Source organism: Arvicola amphibius, chromosome 6 (assembly GCF_903992535.2).
Source record: "Arvicola amphibius chromosome 6, mArvAmp1.2, whole genome shotgun sequence".
Lineage (NCBI taxonomy): Eukaryota > Metazoa > Chordata > Mammalia > Rodentia > Cricetidae > Arvicola > Arvicola amphibius.
In genome coordinates, this window is record NC_052052.2 from 54114769 (window position 1) to 54135373 (window position 20605).

Consider the following 20605-nt stretch of genomic DNA (forward strand, 5'->3'; position numbering starts at 1 on the left):
TTGAGAGGGAGGGAGGGGAGGTATGGGTGGAGGGGAGGGGAGGGAAGGGGGAGAAGGAGGGGAGAGAAAGGGGAGAAGGAGGGGAGGGAGGGGGGGAGGAGGAGGGAAGGAGATGGAAATTTTTAAATATAAAAAAAAATAAACCATGAGAAAAAAAAAAAAAAAAAAAAAAAAGAAAATGAACTAAAAATTTTCAATATGTGGCTAACCTCTGCTTCTGAGGGTATAGTCTGGCTTGACTTTAGATGACATAGGAAACACATTATTAGTTTATGGAGGAGAGGTTGTGGAGGGAAAAGGCATCTAAGGCTTAGCTTGTTCTAAATAATGTTAATATTTTTGAATCATCATATCCATGTTCATACCCTAATGTGAAAGTGAAGCTCATATACTACAAGGTGAGTACCTAGTTTCTGCCAGTTTACTTGGCAAGATGTATGATATCTATTCTGTTCTTTTATTATGGCAACATAAGATCATACCTGCTACTATTCCAGTTTTTCTCCCAATGACATGAGAACTTTGAACAAAGGAAGCTCAAAATCAGTATTCAATGTAGCTTGTTGTGAGAATGTAACAGTTTTCTAAAGTAAATGGAGTACCTTGGAATCCTGGATATGCTTTGGATCATAAGGATGCTTCAACAGATTACAAAAAAAAAAAGAAGGAGGAAAATTCCTGTACAGTGCAGGAGATTGAACTAGGTAAACTGTATCATAATTGATAATTCAAGGTTTACAATGAAAAAAGTAACAATATGCAGCTCCATAATCTAAGGGTGAAATCATTAGAACCATTTAGACACTAAATTTTTATTGTTCTTTATTCATTTCAAATTAACTTAATGCAATGAGACTATAATTACCCATGTTTATACTGTAAGAATTAATCACCCAAGGTGTGCCATTAACAATTAGTTGGAAAATTTTAAGCACTGATTTAATAATTCCTCTATGTTTGGTTTATTCAAAGAAAACTAAGAAACTTGAATGAAAGAAGAAGAAAAAAGAAAAACACAAATCTTCTTGGTCTAGTCTGGAATTTATCCCTCTGAATGAATCATATCTTATTCCTCAGATATTAAAATCCTTTTACCTTTATGATTAATTTTAAAAATATATGTTTAAAAACACTCATTGCATGTGTCCATCTTAGAAGGCAAGTTAAAAAGACATTTAATCATATTATAATAGCATGTTCCTATAAGAGGATCCAGGCTTACAATATGTATGTTTTACTACAATCCCACATAAGACCAGAGCTGGCACTTGAATTCTAACTTCTTGGTTCTGACAAGCAATAGAAAACACCTCTTGAAAAGCTGCCGACTTAGTGTAGGTTTCTTTTTGTTTGAAATTTTAAGCTGACAAAGTAAGGTAAAAGATATATGTCTTGATAATTCCCAAGTACAACGTCAATGAATCATGCTCTGAAGTAAACATGTCCTAGGAGTTTTCTAAAAATAAATCCTCTTGGTTAAACAAAAAGGTCATGCTAAATAAATAATAGTTAATATGTTACTTATTTTTCAAGTATTGAATATCAAGCTTTTACAAAAACATTCTTACCTCTCTACACATCACGGTCTCTTTACCCTCGAGGGAAAGAGCGGTTTACATTCATAGCTTGCTCCACACATCTTTCCCCATCATTTTTATTCCTTGTTTCATTGTTGAAGGTATCTGTTGAGTATTCGATTCTCATCACTCAAACACACGCAGCTCCGCATGTATAATAAGTGCACGCAGACTGCTAACATGTTTGATTTACAAATAACTTCAGCGGGCCTCCAGGTATCACCGAAAGCCCCCCTTTCGTGCTCGGCCCTTTCATTACTCATTACTTAATGGAGAAAACAGATTGATCTGTTGTCTGACAATTTGTCATCTTCCACAGCCTGCTGATGTCAATCAGGGCTAGGGGACAGACATTCATCAGCACAACCTGAACCTTGTCATGAACAGTGGACGTGTACTTCCTGTGAAGCTGATCTGAAATCAGAGGATCCAGAGAAAAAGTAGCAAAGGGAACTGGAAAGGCCACTTCAAGGTAACTCTCGCTACTAAAGGAGGGCAACGGGGGCTTTGTTCAAATCAATGGTTGTGTCTCTTTCAGGTTAAAGTCGGGAAATATGAGAAATAGGAAGAAAGCAACAAGAGTGATGCCTGAGTTCTATGGAACGAATAACTATCAAAATATTTAGTTATTAAATATGACTCTTAGGGCTACATAAAGGGATAAATAAATTATATTTTAAATTAATTATTGGTACAACAAGAATGCCTTAATAAAGACTATCTTTAATTAACTGCCTTTGATAACTTGTCCCATTTACTGGCAGTGTGTGATAATTATGAAGGCACAGGAAAACTTTAGGGAGATAGATTAAACTCATTAAAATCACAATAATTGCATTGATAGCAATCCTAATGATTGTGTGCGTGAAAATGTTGTGAAACATATAGACATATATATCTGTATTTTGCTTAGAAATTTGTTCCAGAAGAGAGTGAAAATTCTAATATTGCTATGAATATAATTGTTTCTCTCAAATGATGTTGGAAAATGTTTATTTAAATGATTAAATATGCTCATTTCATGCTTAGATTTCTAATGGAAAGTATTATTTGGGAACCTTATCTAGGCCATGATGAAAACTCAATGGCAAAAGGAATTAAAGAAGGAACAAAAACACTCAAAAGGAAGACAAGAAAGGAGATTTGAAGGTTTAAAAAATTCAAAGAAGAAATAAGCAGAATATTTAAAACAGAAAATTTATGGTCCTCTATCATATGTAGATGGAATGAACCACCTATTCTGATACCCTCCTGTTTGATGAAACTAGTCGTTAGGCCCATGGAGAATTTTTTAATATTTTGACTTGCCTTTTTATTACCTGTGTGTTTGATAGAAAGTTGTTTTCTTATGCATATTTTCTTTCTTTTTCAATCTACAAATTTGAACTCTTACCTAAAGTTCGAGATTATAAAGTTATAGAGAAAATAATATCCTATGCATAACTTTCATGCAATAAAATTATTTAAATGAATAGTTGAATAATTATTTCTTTTTAATTTACGTGTGCGTTCATGTATGTATATGTGCAGTCTTATGTTCATGTGAATATGTGTGTACAGGAGTGTGGAAGCCAAAGAGCAACCTCTGGTGTCATTCTTCTGATGCCATAAATCTGTTTTTCTCTTTCTTTCCTTGAGAAAGATTTTCTTATTTTTTGTTTTTATATTTTTCCATTTAAAATTTCCACTTCTTCCCCTCCTTCCATTCCCCTCCTGCACCTCCACTTCCTCTCCCCCCTCCCTGTCCCTCCTTAAGAGAGGCCAGGGAACTCTGCCCTGTGGGAAGTCGAAGACCCTCCCACCTCCATCCAGACCTAGGAAGGTATGCATCCAAACAGACTAGTATCCCAAAAAGCCAGTACATGCAGTAGAAACAAGTCCCATTGCAATTATCAATGGCTTCTAAGTCAGCCCCCATTGTCAGCCACATTCAGAGAAATCGGTTTGATCACATGCTCCTTCAATCCCAGTCCATCTGGCCTTGGTGAGCTACCATTAGATCAGGCACACTGTCTCAGTGACTGGACCAACCCCTCACGGACCTGACTTCCTTGCTCATATTCTCCCTCCTTCTGCTCTTCAACTGGACCTTGGGAGCTCAGTCCAGTGCTCCAATGTGGGTCTCTGTCTTTATCTCCATCCATTAAAAGATGAAAGTTCTATGGTTATATTCAAGATATTCATCAGTGTGACTATGGGACAAGGCCAGTTCAGGTACCCTCTCCTCTGCTGCCCAAGGACCTAGCTGGGGATATCCCCGTGGATACCTGGGATCCCTTCTAGAGCCAAGTCTCTTGCCAACCCTAAAATGGCTCCCTTAATTAAGATATCTACTTCCCTGCTCCCACACCTGCCCTTCCTCCATCTCAACTCTCCCACTCCCCCAAGCTCTCCCCAATTCTTCCGTTCTCCCTTCTCTCTCCCCTTTCCTCTTCCCTTACCCCACCCCGACCCCCATGCTCCCAACTTTTTCCCAGCGATCTTGTCTGCTTCCAATTTCCAGGAGGATCTATATATAATTAGACATTAAAATTCTAAATAACCCAATTAAAAAATGGGGTACTGAACTGAACAGAGAATTCTCAACAGAAGAAGTTCACATGGCCATAAGACACTTAAGGTCATGTTCAACTTCCTTAGCAATCAGGGAAAGGCAAATCAAAACAACTTTGAGATTCCATCTTACACCTGTCAGAATGGCTAAAATCAAAAATACTAATGATAGCCTTTGCTGGAGAGGATGTGGAGTAAGGGGGATCATCATCCATTGCTAGTGGAAATGCAAACTTGTGCAACCACTGTGGAAATTAGTGTGGTGGTTTCTCAGGAAATTGGGAGTCAACCTACCTCCAGATCCAGCAATACCACTCTTGTGAATACACCCAAGAGATGCCCAATCATACTACAAAAGCATTTGTTCAGCTATGTTCATAGCAGCATTATTTGTAGTAGCCAGAACCTGGAAACAACCTAGATGCCCCTCAACTGAAAAATGGATAAAGAAAGTGTGGAACATATACACATTAGAGTACTACTAAGCAGTAAAAACCATTGACATCTTGAGTTTTGCATGAAAATGGATAGAAATAGAAAACACTAGCCTGAATGAGATAGCCCAGACCCACAAAAATGAATATGATATGTACTCACTCATTAGTGGACTCTAGCCATTAACAAAGGACATTGAGTGATGCAGGTATGTCTTCTATCTATCTCATGATTTCATTGGTTAATTAATAAAGAAACTGCTCAGCCTGATTTGTTAGAAATAGGTGGGTGGAGTAGACAGAACAGGATGCGGGGAGTGAGGCAGATGCCTTGGGCAATTGCCCTGCCGCTCCTCTCTGAGCCAGATGTGATGAAGCTCCGGCCCAAGATGAATGTATGCTAGAATCTTCCTGATAAGCCACCACATCGTGGTGCTACATAGACTATTAGATATGGGTTAAAGCAAGATATGTGAGAATTTGCTAATAAGAGGCTGAAACTAATGGGCCAGGCAGTGTTTAAATGAATACAGTTTGTGTGTTGTTATTTTAGTGTATAAGCTAGCCAGGTGGCCGGGAGCTGGGCAGAAACACAGCCCGCAGCAAAACTACAATTGAGCCTATAGTTCAGGAGCCTAGAGAAGCCAAATAAGAGTGTAAACCCAAAGAAAACATATATAGATCCTCCTGGAAATTATTTTCTTGGATTACTCAACTAAGGTAGGCATGGTGGTTGATCAGCGAGGAAAAGAGATCTAATTATCCCTACTTTTCAAGACTTAGAATTGTGCCACCATCCCTGGCATTTAATATGGTTTCCAGTGTATGTTGTCATTATAAAATATTAATATTTGGTCTCTGCTTCCTTTCTGGGCAGCATAACAGAGATGACTCTGTTGTCAGGGGCTTGAGCAAGACCTGAGGACATAAGAGCAGGAGTGCTGACTCCTTTCCCTACAGCAATCAGGAAAAAACACCTTTTACCTGGCCTTGGAAGCACAGTCGGGGTGGCTTTTGTGCTGTGAGTGAGATGGACCTGGATATGAGGGCCCAAGAGCAGGAGAACTCGACTGGCTCCTTGCTATTTGCAGCATTGGGTTAGCTAGCAGAAGTAGTGTGGGAGAACTCCTTCAGGTATTAAGAATGAAAGAAAGATACTGAACTGACTAACACAGCTACAAACCAGGCATCCACTGAATCTGTGAACTTGGAGCATGTGAAGGGAACAAGCCTACAGATTGAAATCAGCAGGATCTCCATGACACAGGATAACAGCAGGTTCTCCAAAAAGAGTCCCACTCACAGTTTATTATCAGTGATGTAGCAGAGACCAGAGACCTTGATCTGAGCACTGACTCCTAACAATGAACGCTTGAAAGAAAGGATCACTGTAAAGAAAAGGTACTTATATCACTTTAGATCTTTAGGTTTAGATCTTATATAGATCATTACATATTGAAATTTAATGTAATCAAAGAATCAAAAATATGTAAGAACCATCCAGATATGATGGACCAAGGAGGACATACTAGTCAGAGATCAACTAGAGGACTTTCTGAAGCTTGGCTTCCATTAAGTGGGCGTGGAAGAATGACACAGCCATGAAATTGGAATAACAACACAGCCATGAAACAGTACATCAGAAAAAAATAGGCAGGAAAATGATTGGTATTTGTTTGAGAAGCAAATTAGTAATGCTTCTTAGATAAGTAAATGGCACTTTCTGTCATACATAAATACATAATAATATATATTTTTAGAGTTATGTTAATTTGCACAATCATCTTCCTGTTTTGAAAGTCAATAAAATTGTAACTTCATACTGAAACAAATGTTACATCTGGTAGAAAAAATAAACCTGAAACTCATAGAAAATGATGGTAAAGATGTCTCTTTGGCATTATTTATAAGAAGAATAATTAAAAGTCTAATTTTTGACAAATTTTAAAGTAAAATATGTACTTAGGTCAATAAAAAATTAAAATTAAAAATTTTATATTATTCTCACTTCATTTATAGATAATAATTAGTTCCAATATTAAAAGTCTATAGTAATGTCCACCTTAGTATTCTGAAAGTAAGAATATAGAATATGAAAGAAATATATAAGGTTCTATCATTATATTCTCTATAATTTGGAAAAATAAAAAAATATACTTCAACAGAAATTTCCAAAATATACTTTAATTTGAACACATTAAAAATAATCTCTATAAGTAAGTATATAACAAAAATATTTCTGATTCACAAAGACAGTGTATGTTAAAGAGATAAAGCTTGATTCTTTAATAATGGAGCTATCTAATTAATATTAATTTCCATAAATTTTTCTGCTTGCACTAGGTTAAATCCAAGTTCAGTACAGACCTTATCAAGTACTAAAAACAGCACTGAGCGAGAGGAAAAGTCATTAATAGTGGCCTACATGGATTTTAAAAATACAAATTGAAGAACCTGTCTCTTGCCTGAATCCCCACTACTTTTTTCACATCTTCTATATTTTAATTGCATGTGTATGATGAAGACCTAAGATGTCTCCTGAGTGACAGTCTGTTTGTGCCTACACATGAGCGTTGAATTTTTACAGGATGCCTAATTAAAAGTTTCTCAACCATAGTTGGCAATCAGTCCATTGGTAGAATGGAGCAAACCTTGCCCTACTCTGGATGTTCTGAAATGTATATGAATAAAAGTCACAAATGTGAGCACATTCAGTATAATTATGTTAAATTTAATTATATTCAATGATAAATATGCTTATAGATATTAGGTAAAGTACATAATTATTTAAATGTGACTCATAATGGATATATAAGTGACTACCTTTTGTATTTAGGAATAATCTACTATGTGCTGCTAATAAATATGATGAAGAATATCACAAATTATTTATTTTCTCTTAAATGTTTTTTTAAATTAAACTATGATATTATTAGCACATTTTGTAAGAAATTCACAAATCATATATTTAATAACAAATTCTTTATCAAAAGATTATCACCATCCATGAGTTGAATCTGGGTAGTAACCCACAACAATATGTATATAAAAGTGTTTGCGGTAGGCATAAACCTGTAAAAAATTAGTGAGAGATTCTGGGGTCCCTGACAAATAGCTATGTAGATTATTGTGTGACTGTCTTCTGTTATTTTTGTTTGTTTGTTTGTTTGTTTGTTTCTCTCTGGAGATGTGACTTCTTGCTTGTCCCTTCCTCAAGGATACACCCTTGCAAGTGTCTAAAACAAATGGATCAAACTGACTTGATATTGACCCCTCTGGACTGTGAGACAAACACAACTCTCTTTACATCAGAAGCAGACTGTCAATACTTTTATAAGAAAAGTTAATTTGGAGAGCCCTGCATAAAATCATTTTATGCAGTGTGTATGCAGACTGTTTTCCATATGGATGTTTCCATCCTTGATCTTTTCCTAATATCCATTGTCCCTCCTACTTACTCAGTATTTATCTTTGCTTTTCCTACAATTATTTCAAAAAAGGAATCCATAAATTGAATTGAGTCTTTGAAAACCCCCTTTGTCTTTCAAATTTTCAGAATTCATAGTCAGTTCTGGATCCGTGTACTCAGGCCAAATATCTGTGGAATCAACATATCATATTTTATACATTTTCATCTTTGGCGTTTTGCTCATGACTCTCTTCCCAAAGCAAGTCACAAAATCTAAAATTAGCAATCCCCAAAGCAAGTCACTAAAACTCTAACTTCCCTTCCTCTCTGTATTAGAGCTAGCTATGAAGAAGATATAAGAGTTTTATTTTAGTAGGATCCCTGTCTCCTTCTGGGAGGTTGAGATGTTGGGCAGGGTTCAAGAAGAAACTCAACAGATAATCTTGCTTTCTTTCTATACTTAGTCTTTCAAAATTATCTAGTCACATTTCAATATTTTCTCTGATTTACTTATGCCTCTGTAATGTCTTCATAATAACCCTAATAGACAGAATTTGGAGAAATTCCAAGTATAATTTGCTGAAGAGCAATGTTCCCAAAGGTGACATGGAAGTTCATTTCTCTTTGCACATATATCAACAAATATCTTAATCTGTATCATTTGTAATACCCAATCATTTTTCTGGAAGTTCAAGTAAATGCTTTTCTGATTTCTTTGAGTAATTCAAGACTCCTGTTTCCATAAATGTCCCTGGTCTGGATGTGCTCCTGCTCCTGTGGAGTTCACTGTCTCAAGGGAGTTTATTGAGTCAATACAGAACTCTTTCATAAGAGTAACTCAAAGCCAGTTGGTCAAATACACAGGTAAAGCCACCCATTGTTGCTGATTCGGTATCTAATGTGAGGAGTCACATTTGGAGAGTGAGTATTTTAAATATAAGGGCTCTGAATAGATGGTGGTAGATTGTTTAGATTAGAAAACCCAGCATCTGTTCACTTTCTTTTAAAATACTACTTGGGAAATGCATGGCTCACTAATGATGGAGAAACTAGGGGTGGTAAAAATCTAGACTTTGAGTACTCTGTAAGTCTAGAACGTGAGCATCTACAGACCAGATAACCTTCTGTTCTCTGAGGTGTCTCTCCGATCTTACCACCAGCGAGAAACGGTCTTAGAAATATTGTGGATCACATGCTGCTTCACTTATCTTCTCCTCCTCCAATAAGACGTCCTTTATCCTTTCAGTAACTTCATCTTTCCTCAACGCCCATTTTCCATCTCGCCAGGGCTGCCTTTAGAATCCAGAATCAATCTCCCGACCTTCTTCAGATGAAACTCATTTACTAAAAAGAAACACAACTATAACCTCAAGTTAAGATCACTAAACTTAGCCAGGCGGTGGTGGCGCACGCCTTTAATCCCAGCACTCGGGAGGCAGAGGCAGGCAGATCTCTGTGAGTTCGAGACCAGCCTGGTCTACAAGAGCTAGTTCCAGGATAGGCTTCAAAGCTACAGAGAAACTCTGTCTCGAAAAACCAAAAAAAAAAAAAAAAAAAAAAAAAAAAAAAGATCACTAAACTTACCATATTTTCCTCAGTCCGTATTAGCTTTTTTCCTTGGACATAACTATTTTATATATTTTTCATTGCAAATATCCATCCAAATCTTTGCCTTTACATGTTCTTAGTAGAATTATTTTTTCTGGTGAAACATTTTTTTTTATTAAAAATTTCCATCTCCTCCCCTCCTCCTCCCCCTTACCTCCCCTCCCTTCCACCCATACCCCCACTCCGCCCCTCTCCAAGCCAAAGAGCCATCAGGGTTCCCTTCACTATGTTAAGTCCAAGGTCCACCCAGCTCCCCCTAACTCCAGGAAGGTGAGCAACCAAACTGACAAGGCTCACAGTGAGCCCGTCCATGCTGTAGAGTTCATGATCATCGCCGTTGTCCTTGGTTTCTCAGTCCTCCTCCACCGTCAGCCACATTCAGAGAGTCCGGTTTGGTCCCCTGTTCCATCAGTCCCATTCCAACTGGACTTGGTGGTCTCCCGAATTTATCTCCATATCACTTGAAAATGAAAACTAGCATACAAACAAATTCACAAAATCACCACCAATATCCGGAGTGCTCTGAAGATCATATTAAACGTCTTCCTTTCCTGTTGCATGTACACATTATCTTCTCTCAACTGTCCAAATCTTGTTTCTGCAGACTGAATATTAATTTCATTTGTCTTCTTTTAATCTCATATACCTATAAAATGCTGTGCTATTTCCCATTTGAAATAACAATAACAAACAAGCACACAGAAAAACAGGGCCTTGGTTCTTTCCTCATGGATTATCCCCTGGGAATTTTCTTTGTTCCAGTTTACCTTAAAACAACTCAATAATTTTGTTGGAAGAGAATTATTTTGGTCATCTCAATATCCCTAAATAATCCTAGATTGCTATTTCAATATCCAAGTATTCATAGTAAGAAGACTGCATAATTTCCAAGTGCAAACTGAATAGATTATTCTCAACTTTCCTTCTTTTATTTCAACAACAACCACAAAAATCCATAATTTCCAGTATCTTATTCCAGGAGGATCCTGTAGAGCTCTGGCTTCCTTTGTTGGCTTCTCAGAGAATTGATATCTAAATATATATGGGTTCAAAGACTATATCTTTGATCTTCTTCTCTATAGAGACTTAATGGAAGATTTTGAATCAAGACAATTACTGACAGATCTCAAAATTATATCTTCAAAATATATTTATTCTGATAGAATTTATGGGTTTTCAATAATCAAAGCCCAACCCAGTATCTGACATATATCTCTGGTTTCCATTTCAAACTTAGTATAAACAAGCATTATGATTTGTCAACTTCTGGTTCCCAAACTCAGTCATCTCAAACTATTCACCTCACTGATAAGTAGAATCACTGAACTACTATTTCTAGGACTACAACATTTGGGGATATAGCTGTTTATTATTTTCCTGTCCAAATACTTTCTATGAATCATTCTTTCTCACTCTGTCTTCAAAACATATATTTTTCTTTACCTCAATTGCTATGACATACTCCAAATATGATTGCCAGGTAGATGCTGTATTTGTCTCCTGATGACCTATGTTCACTGATTTTATGTTAGTATTCTGCATTTTCACACTGCCAGATAGTATGCAGGTTCCCAGCGAGGGCCTCGATAATTGTTTTTTCTTATGCCTCTATTTCTATAAATTTTATGATGTTTCCCTCCTTCACCACATTCAGATATTATATATCTTTATTGACAACTCTTTCCATGGACTTCCCATATGAAAACAGTGTATCATTTCCTACTTAGACCACTATTTTTTTTCCTTGGTCTAGGTGCTCTAAAAAATAACTTGAGGGGAGAGGCAGGGAGGGGCACAGAGAAAAATTGTAGAGCTCAACAAAAATGAATAAAAAAAAAAGAAAAAATGTTTTTATGCCTAAGCCTCTTGCAATATTAAGGAATTAAAAAAAGAAATTTTGCATTTCTGTCTATGACTCTAATTTTAGCACTGTGTGTAATAGCAATTTGACATATTGACAGTATTGCTTGCAGTGTTTTGATCATGTTGACTCTCACCCCTTCATAAATGAGTTTTTGTGTGTTCACGCATGTATGGTGTACATGTGTTTATTACTCTGTGTAAGTGGGTGCATCCATGTGACACACGTGCACAGAGATCAGAAAACAACATTCGGCTGGGTCCTTCCTGTCAATTTTGTGTTTCTCTCTTGTTAACTGCTGTGTACCAGGCTAGCAAGTTTTTGGAAATGTTCCCGTCTCTACCATTTATCTCCTGGTAGGAGATCAATGGGATTACATACAATGGATTATTACTCTATCAGGGTTTTATATGAGATTGTAGATCCAAACTCAGGTTGTCAGCCTTGTGAAGCAAGCACCTTACCAGATACACCTGGCTACATTCAATGTTTTTTCAAGTCTAGTGTCATCCATATACTGCCAGGCCCACAGTTTTCCTGGTTTCTCCTCAGAGAACTTTTTCTGTCGCTTCTGTTTAATCAATCTAAGGATTCTTCGTTATGAGCTAAAAGAATTTCTTTATGGTATATGCCAATGTAGTTTCTACATTTCAAATATATGTTTAATTATTCTGAACTACAAATGGGCATGTTTCATATTTATAATTCTATATCTCTAATGTAACTCTGTGATAGGCTTTTTGACGTTTCACACCGAGGACAGCAAAATGTGTCTCCTGAGAAGCTTTTCCAGACTTTTCATTATTTTAGGTATATTCTCTAATCTCACTTGACATAATTCCATGTAATATTGTTAATGCTAGAGTAGTATACATAATTGAACACTTGTGGGTGGTATTACACATACTATAGTACCTGAACTGATTGCTTTTTCTAGGTATGCTTATATCCCCAACATCCATGTCGTGTACAAAGCAATAACTGCTAGAAAAATGTCAACTAACATTTTATAATTCTTCCAGTATAGAACATGAGGAAGGAGAGTCAGATATTTCATGATAAATAACACATGAAAAAAATTGTTTCAAGAGAAATACATCAATGATAGTGTCTCAACTACCTATGTCTCAAATTTATTGAAAGATGAAATATTCAAATGCATAAATCAGTGGTTGTTAACCTTCCTAATGCTGTGATACTTTAATATAGTTTCTCATGTTTGGTGACCCTAACCATAACTTATTTTTGTTGTTACTTCATAACTGTAATTTTTCTAATGTTATGAATTGTAAAGTGAATATTTGTGTTTTCCAGTGGTCTTAGGAGACCCTTTTAAAAGAACTGTTTCACACTACCTAAGGGCTCACAACCCATAGTTTGAGAACAGTTGGCATAAATACTTGAAGAGAAACAAGAATCTTCTACATGGACTTTTTACTTCTGTCAGCAGATGCTAAAAACAAACACTCTTTGAAATAACAAATTGTAAAGTCAAGACATAAGAATCAGGAGTTCAAGGCAAGTCTCAACAACATACTGAGTTTAAGACCAGCCTGGACTACATATGATATCTATCTATCTATCTATCTATCTATCTATCTATCTATCTATCTTTCTATCTATCGATCTATCTATCATATGTCATATATCTATAATGTTCATCTATCACCTGTCTATATAAAAATAAGTATTAAGATTCAAGGAAGAGCAAAGAGTTAATGACTTTATCATAATCTTTAGCTAGTAACACAATACTTAGATTTACACTATAATTTTGTCAAATTCTTTATTTCACCATTGAATAAACACCTATTTATACCTCATGTAGGACTGTACATTTGATGATGAATCCACATATTTTTTGTCCTAAATCCTTGGGTTATTAGGTATACTCTTGCTCCTTAAAAGTCTATACTATTCTTTGTTATGCTATGATCCTGTCTCCATCTTGGCACTTCAGCATGACCACCCTCCTTGACTCCTAAAATCTGGATCTAAATTCCTTCAATAAACCCTTAAATCACTCTGCATGCCCTTATGTACTTATTATTTTTAAATTACGTATCATTATTACTTTCACATATGTCTATGATGTGTGTAGCAGTACATATGTACCACAGATTATACGTGAAAATCAAAGAATAAATTTCTAGACTTGAATCTACCCTTCTAACTTTATATGCTTTCCAAAAATTGAACTCGGTCATGTGGCTTTCATGCAAGTAATCCTGAGCCATCTTCCTGGTCAGATAGCTATTTTAGTATAAAGTATATAGATGTAATTCTGTGCCAATATTTACTGTTATATCCAGAGTCTAGTCTAGTAGTTAACAAATGTTTAGAGCAGGTGAGTAAAACTGTATTTTGAAATAACAAATGATAGGATACTGCATGGTATACTCTTCTAAATCTTGTCAGAAAATAGGATGCAGCAAACAGCAAGTATTCATAATTAATGACTATACTCAAATAGTCAATCAGTCAAATTGAAACCAAGTCTTCAAAATCTTCAAATAAAACAAAGTGCATATTCTTCAAAATGGTGCCTAAGTGGATGAGAAACAGCCAAATATTGTATTCCCATTAACATGAATCACAGGAATTTATGAGTATTTGCTTAACATAAACATACTTTAGTAAAATCAGATAGAAAACTCATAATTCAGAAGAGTTTTCATTAAAAAGAAAATACATGACTGTCATTGTATTAAACATATATGATGAATGCATACTTTTGAGCAATTCACAGATGACATACCTAAATAAATATGATTTAAAAGTGCACGCGAAACCACAGTCATTATCACCCATAAGATTTACAACAACAAATATACATTCAAAATATGTTATCACAAGTCACTCAGTAACCAAACACTATCATGAGGAAATAAGAAGCCTAGATAGTACTAAAAAAGTGTATTTATATTATTTTAACATGAACTTCTTAAATTACGGTTTTATTTAAATTTTTTCTTAGATGCATTAAAATTACCTGCACCTGTACCCATATAGTCATATATATGCCATATGTGACCTGAGCTACTTAATCAAGTTATTTTCTGTTTACCAGTCTAACTCCATTTTGTCTTTCTAAAGGGCAAGTTTGAAGCATAATGACATCTCACAGGGTAAATTATTAGAATGATTTATTGGAAAGTTGCTAATTTAATGCCCTTCACTGAGCCTGTAATTTGACAATAAGTCAGTGAACTTTTAATGTTTCCTCAAAAATATATAAAAAGGGAAGAAAATAATTTAATACAGAATGTTAGAATGTTAAAAATATTTCAATGAAGATTAATAACATCTGGATTATAGTTATTTCTCTCTTTGAAGGAAAACACATCATCTATTTCATAACAATTGATAACTTTCTGAAGAATGTCCTTGATTGTAGCTGTATTGTTCAAGATTTGATACTAATCTGTAAGATCTTTTTAGATAGGAATATTATCTCATCAAACATTCTGAAAGAAACAAAACTTTCTGCCACCAATAAATTACCCATATTCTGAAAATGACAATTTTCACTTGGAGTACTGTTCTCATATGAATGCTTTCTATACCCAAAATCAAAAGAATAGTCCAGAGTAAAAGATAAATAGATATGTCTTCTCCAAAGCCACAGAGAAACCCTGTCTCAAAAAAAAAATAGATATGTCTTCTAAGCCAAGAGAGAGAGAGAGATGTTGAAGTCTAAAATCAGATATGACCTTTTAAAACACATTGTGTTACTTAGTATTTTATTTGAAATATATTTTTAGATAATTCTTCGAATTACAAATATTTGAATTATAGTATATGTAATATAATATATTTAGATTTCCTATATAGTCAACATTGTATCAATTTTAAAGTTTATGGCACAATAGCAATTAAATGAATTCTATGTTTAAAATATGCAACATCTATAAATTATATGTATGTTAATCTGTATGAATAGAAATTAAACAAATAATCATTTTTTATTCATAACCTATGGAAATTCTGGACACAATGTGATTTCATCTATAATTAACCACCTGTTAAAAATTTCAGCCATTAGTAATTTTTTCTACTTGGCATCTTTTTTAAAAATGCTACTTCATGAGATCATAGCTCTGTATGCCACTGTTACAGTGGTCTAGGACCTAGATCTAGATAGGTCATGTGTCAAAGGGTTGGCCTAACGCTCTACTAAAGAGCATAAGAATAAAATGACTTCTAACACCATGTTGTTTAGTTCGTATGTTAGAGAAACTTCTTGCAGTAGAAGGGAATTAACACAAAGACCTTCAACTGGACAATGTGCAGAGACCAGAGACTGTGGAGCAGTCAGCCTTAAAGGGGATGTCTTCCTCAAACCCCTCTTCGCAAACTTAAGAAATCTATGAGGAAAATAAGCAGAAAGATTGTAAGAATGTGATGTGATGGATGGCTCCAATAAAACTGATTCGTCTGGGCACAAGGGTAGTTTATATGGGGATTCACAGTGAAAATGACTGCACAACCAACACCTGCACAGATTTAAGACAGTGTCTCAGCACTGAAAGGAGAAAGTGGAAATAGGTTCCCACCAGTAACCAAAAGACTATTTACCATGGATAACCTTTGCAAAGGGAAAATCAGTGCTCTCCAGTGGGTTTTCAGTTAGAATATCTAGCAAACTACAGTGTAGGTCCCATGCACAGGAGTAGTCAGTCAATACAAAATTAATTCTTTGTGGTTTTGCTTTTGGTGTGTGCGCATGTGTGTGTGCTTGTGTGCACGTGTGTTCTTTTGTTTCATTCAACTGTGCTTTGGAATTTTTGTCGTGTTTTATTTGTTACTTTTACATTTTAATTTTTGTGTTCCTATTTTATGAAGATGAGAAGGAGAGAGAGGGTACAGAGAGAAACGGACGAAGAGAAGGAAGTGGTGGTGGTGGTGGTGGTGGAGGAGGAAAATATTTTGAAAGGATCATAAATTAGGATGGATAGGGAGGTAGCGAGGATCTGAGAGGAGTTTGGGGCTGGTAAACATAATATATAATATATATTATATATAATAAATATAATGTATGAAAAAAGTTAAATTAAAATGCCTTTCTGTTGTCATTAATCTTTTCTGTAATTGTGCAAAAAAAACTGAGATGGAGGCATTCTTTCTAGAAGTGGGACAGCTAAGGCAATCAAAGAATTGATCACATTTGTCGTATTGCCAGAGATCATTGTCACTGCATTATTGTACTTAAGAGAAATGAGGATCAATTAAAAGTGACAATGAAAATTTAAGGAGTGTGAAAAAGTGGAGAATTATTGAATGAGTTAATGCATAGAGGTTTTGTATGAAGCTATGTCCCTTTAGAATATTCTAAATGTACGTGTGTTTTTGTATATTGTTGGGACTAACAAATCCTGGCCTGCAGCTGGATGTTGGGACTAATGAGTCCTGGCCTTCAGCTGCTCTTCCCTCCTAGAACCTTCTAATTAAAGTTACTAGAAGCTGTGCCTAGCTTAGAGGATCAGAGGATGGGATTTTCAGCTGTTGGCCATTGACTGCACTGTATTTAATCCTACATGGCGCTAATAAAGAGGGGCTTTGGTATCAGTGTTTGAAGGTCTGTGTGTTGGTCTGTCTCTGCGTGTGTATTCTCAACCTCCAGCCTCTTCCCCGAAGTATGCAAACTGGGGTCTAGCACATAGAGCACAGACCAGGGCCGCGATGCGCGGCAGTATACGTTCTCTGCATATTGTACTTTCATTAGTCAGTCACATTTAGAAGCCACTGTTATATTTAAATTTTCTCTCACTTTCCCTATTGATTATTTTTCTTCTTTTCCTACTTTTTTTAAAAAAAAAACAAGGCCTCTCTATGTAGCTCAGTCTAGCTTTGAATCCATGATCACTCTCTCTCTCTCTCTCTCTCTCTCTCTCTCTCTCTCTCTCTCTCTCTCTCTCTCTCTCTCTCTCAACCTTCTAAATTTTTAGATTGAAGGTACACATCAACACATTGAACTTTTCCTATTTGGTTTTCTCCCCATATTTTTCCTTTCCCTTCCCAATATATAGCATCTTTTATCTCTGTTGCATTTTTACCCTAAGCTGAAGGGATGCTGAGCACTTTTTCCTGAGCAGAGGTTGCATAGATTTGCTGCTGTTCACTGCTGCAAACCCAAGTTTGCTGACCTTAAGTTTGCAGCATGAATCACAGCTGCTCCATTGCTATTGGCAGTGATTGATCACAAGGGGGATGGGAGTGATTAAAGAGCATATGATGTGTTTGTTTGCATCTTGAGTGACTGCTATAGAGTATATGCAATCAAAGGCATGGTACATTAAATAAATCAAATAGCTCCATAAATCAGCACAACCTGCCAAAAAGGAGCAGTGGGTTCTTGCGTTGCAGCAGGGCTGCATGTCAGGCCTTGGGCAAGCTCTTACCTCCAGGGTGAAGTTGTCAAAGCTAGAGCTCAAAGAACCAGGAAAGGCTGCCCTTACACAGACTTCAAAATCTCAGTAGGAAAGCTCAAATATAATAACAATATTTTAACATTTGTGCAGGAATGTGAAGTTTGTGACATTTGTTTAGTTATATTTTCACATTGTACTTTCCTAATAATTTTATGAAACATTATTTATAGTTGTAAAAAATGAAAGTGCATAGAAGAGAGATCCTTAAGGCTGCATTGCTATTAATATCCCCTCTGAGGTACCACTGTATTTTATACTCTTTATCTATCTTGATCGTGTTATAAAAGATAGTGTTTTGTCCTCTCAATACTTCAGCACACTTACATTAGATCCTTTAATACACGGTGACTCGAGGAGTGATGCATTAGCATATTTGAACCAAATTAGAACATCAGAACTGATAGGAAGTACATACTCAACTTAAATAGTCATTTTAAAATACCATGGGACTGTAAGTTATAATAAAAAAGGATAAAAGAAGGCTTGAGCAGTTACAACTTAAAATGTAAGGGAAGTTGCACAGAATAAGACTGTAAGATATGTCTGCAAAAGAAAGTCCACCTGTGATATGAGAAAGTTCATATTAAAAGTAAACTTCTCGCTCTTTGACAAACACATGAATCAGTTAAGTGTGGAATATAACTTAAAATGACTGTGTTAAAAAAATTATCTCACATTCTCATACCTTGCAAATATCCCCAGTAGTTTGCAACAGTTTAGCTATGAGCAGTTCTTAGACTTGGTCTTGTTTTTCTATATCATTTTTATCACATATGTATCAAAAATTCTTAAAATTTCCTTTATAGTCCTTTAAACAAGAAAAGAGATTATTTTTCATATTGAGTTAATCATCAATGAAGTAGCTCCCTGATGTTTTAAAGTTGCAAAATAATTTTAATAGACTATATTTTGGAGCATTTTTAAACTTACAATAAAATATAGAGGGGAGAAGACATATTTTTTACTCTTATTACCACAAAACTCAGGTGTCCTCATTATAAATGCCCACACCAAAGCTCTCAGGTGATGAGTCTAAAATAACACATCTTCACCACTCTGAATAGATATTGCATGCTAAGTTTTTCTCTTGGCATTATGTATTCTATGGGTAGGCAAACATATAGTAATAGGTGAAACACACCATTTTGCTAATGTTATAGAAAAATATCCAAGGCTGGATATTTTGCAATGAAAACAAGTTTATTTAGCTCTAAGTTTTGGATATTAAAGGTCCAAACTTGGGCTTCTCTAACTGGTGTCTGATGAGGGCCTTATGACAAATGGAATTGTTTCAGATGGACACACAAAGGGCATAAATCAGATGGCAGGATGAATATCCATATGAACAGCAAAGAGATGTCCTTTCTTACTTACAACTGCTCACTCCTAGAGGAAATAAATGGGGTCTCAGAGGTACTTATCAGAGTCGTATGAGAACAAATTGCTTCTGTACCTGTACCCCAGATGACTTCCCACTAAACCAAGCTCTTAAAAGTCTTACAATCTCTTCCTGCACTGGAACTTGAGCCTCTCTCATGTACTCTTTAGGGGGACATGTAGTGATGAGCTGTGGGCTGCATTCCCGCCGCCCTGCATTCGGCCTCCTGACTAGCTTATGCCCCAAAATAATTACACAGAAACTGTATTCTTTTAAACACTGCCTGGCCCATTATTTTCAGGCTCTTACTCACATCTTGACTAACCCATATCTAATAATCTGTGTAGCACCACAAAGTGGTGCCTTTCCAGGTAGATTCTAGCTTGCGTCCATCTTGGGCTGGAGCTTCATCGCATCTGGCCTCTCTCTCAGGAGAGGCACAGTGGTCTGTCTCACTTAGGAGAGGTGTGGCATCTGACTGAGCCATCTACCTGACTTCCTTCTTCCTGTTCTGTCTACTCCACCCACCTAAGGGCTGGCCAAGGCAGTTTCTTTATTAATGAATGAAATCAACACAAATAGAAGACTCTCCCACATCAGGGACACACTTAATCCATATCTAAACCAGAGTGGGATATAGTCAGCATAATAGTGTCCTGAGAGTCTCTATGAATGCACATTAAATTCATTGGAATGAAAATGTCCTTCATTTCTCATACACTTCCTTCTCTCAACTCCTGACAATCAGTGACTCTTTTGACTTTCCCTACTTTTTCCTTTGCAAAGTCATCCTATACTTGGGATTAGAGCATATATACATCATTAAGATTTCTTCTTATGTGTAATATGTTCACCTAAGTTACTTTTAAGACTTCCTATAGCTTTTCAGTTCATGTATCCAAAATATTTTCTCAATGTTTTTACAACCTGTTCATTTGCTTATCTTAGTTGCTTACTTATGTGTTTTAGCAATTTAGAATAAACCTAGATCAAGCATTTATTTACCGGAATTTGTGAGGACCTAAATATTCAGCCTCTCTGAAAAAAATAGTTTTTAAAAAATACAATTTTTGTTGGATGGTTTTAATTGTTTTGAAGTCATAAAAATCTTGGAAAGTATGAAAGAAAGCATAGGGCTTCTGTCACAAGAAACAGATTCATGAAGATAGCCATGTGCTACTGAAGAATACTGCTGAATAACTGTTTTCATGCCACCTTACTAAAGACAATACTTCCTAACCAGATTCTAAATATCCATCTTTATAACCACAGGTATGTATCTCACATTTCTCATCAAGGATACTTCTCTTCACAGTAGATGAAGATCATAACAGAAAGCAACAATTGCTTACAA

The 20605-nt window shown here is 35.8% G+C and overlaps 1 long non-coding RNA gene across 2 annotated transcripts in view; it reads left to right on the forward strand.

The window, feature by feature from the left end:
* Positions 1-1583: 1583 nt before the first annotated feature.
* The window catches only part of LOC119817798, a 79150-nt gene continuing 60128 nt past the window's right edge, over positions 1584-20605 (forward strand). For both annotated transcript variants that reach the window (XR_005285945.1, XR_005285944.1), the window contains exons 1-2: positions 1584-1793; positions 1897-2049. This is a non-coding gene — a long non-coding RNA (uncharacterized LOC119817798). The remainder of the gene's footprint in view (positions 1794-1896; positions 2050-20605) is intronic.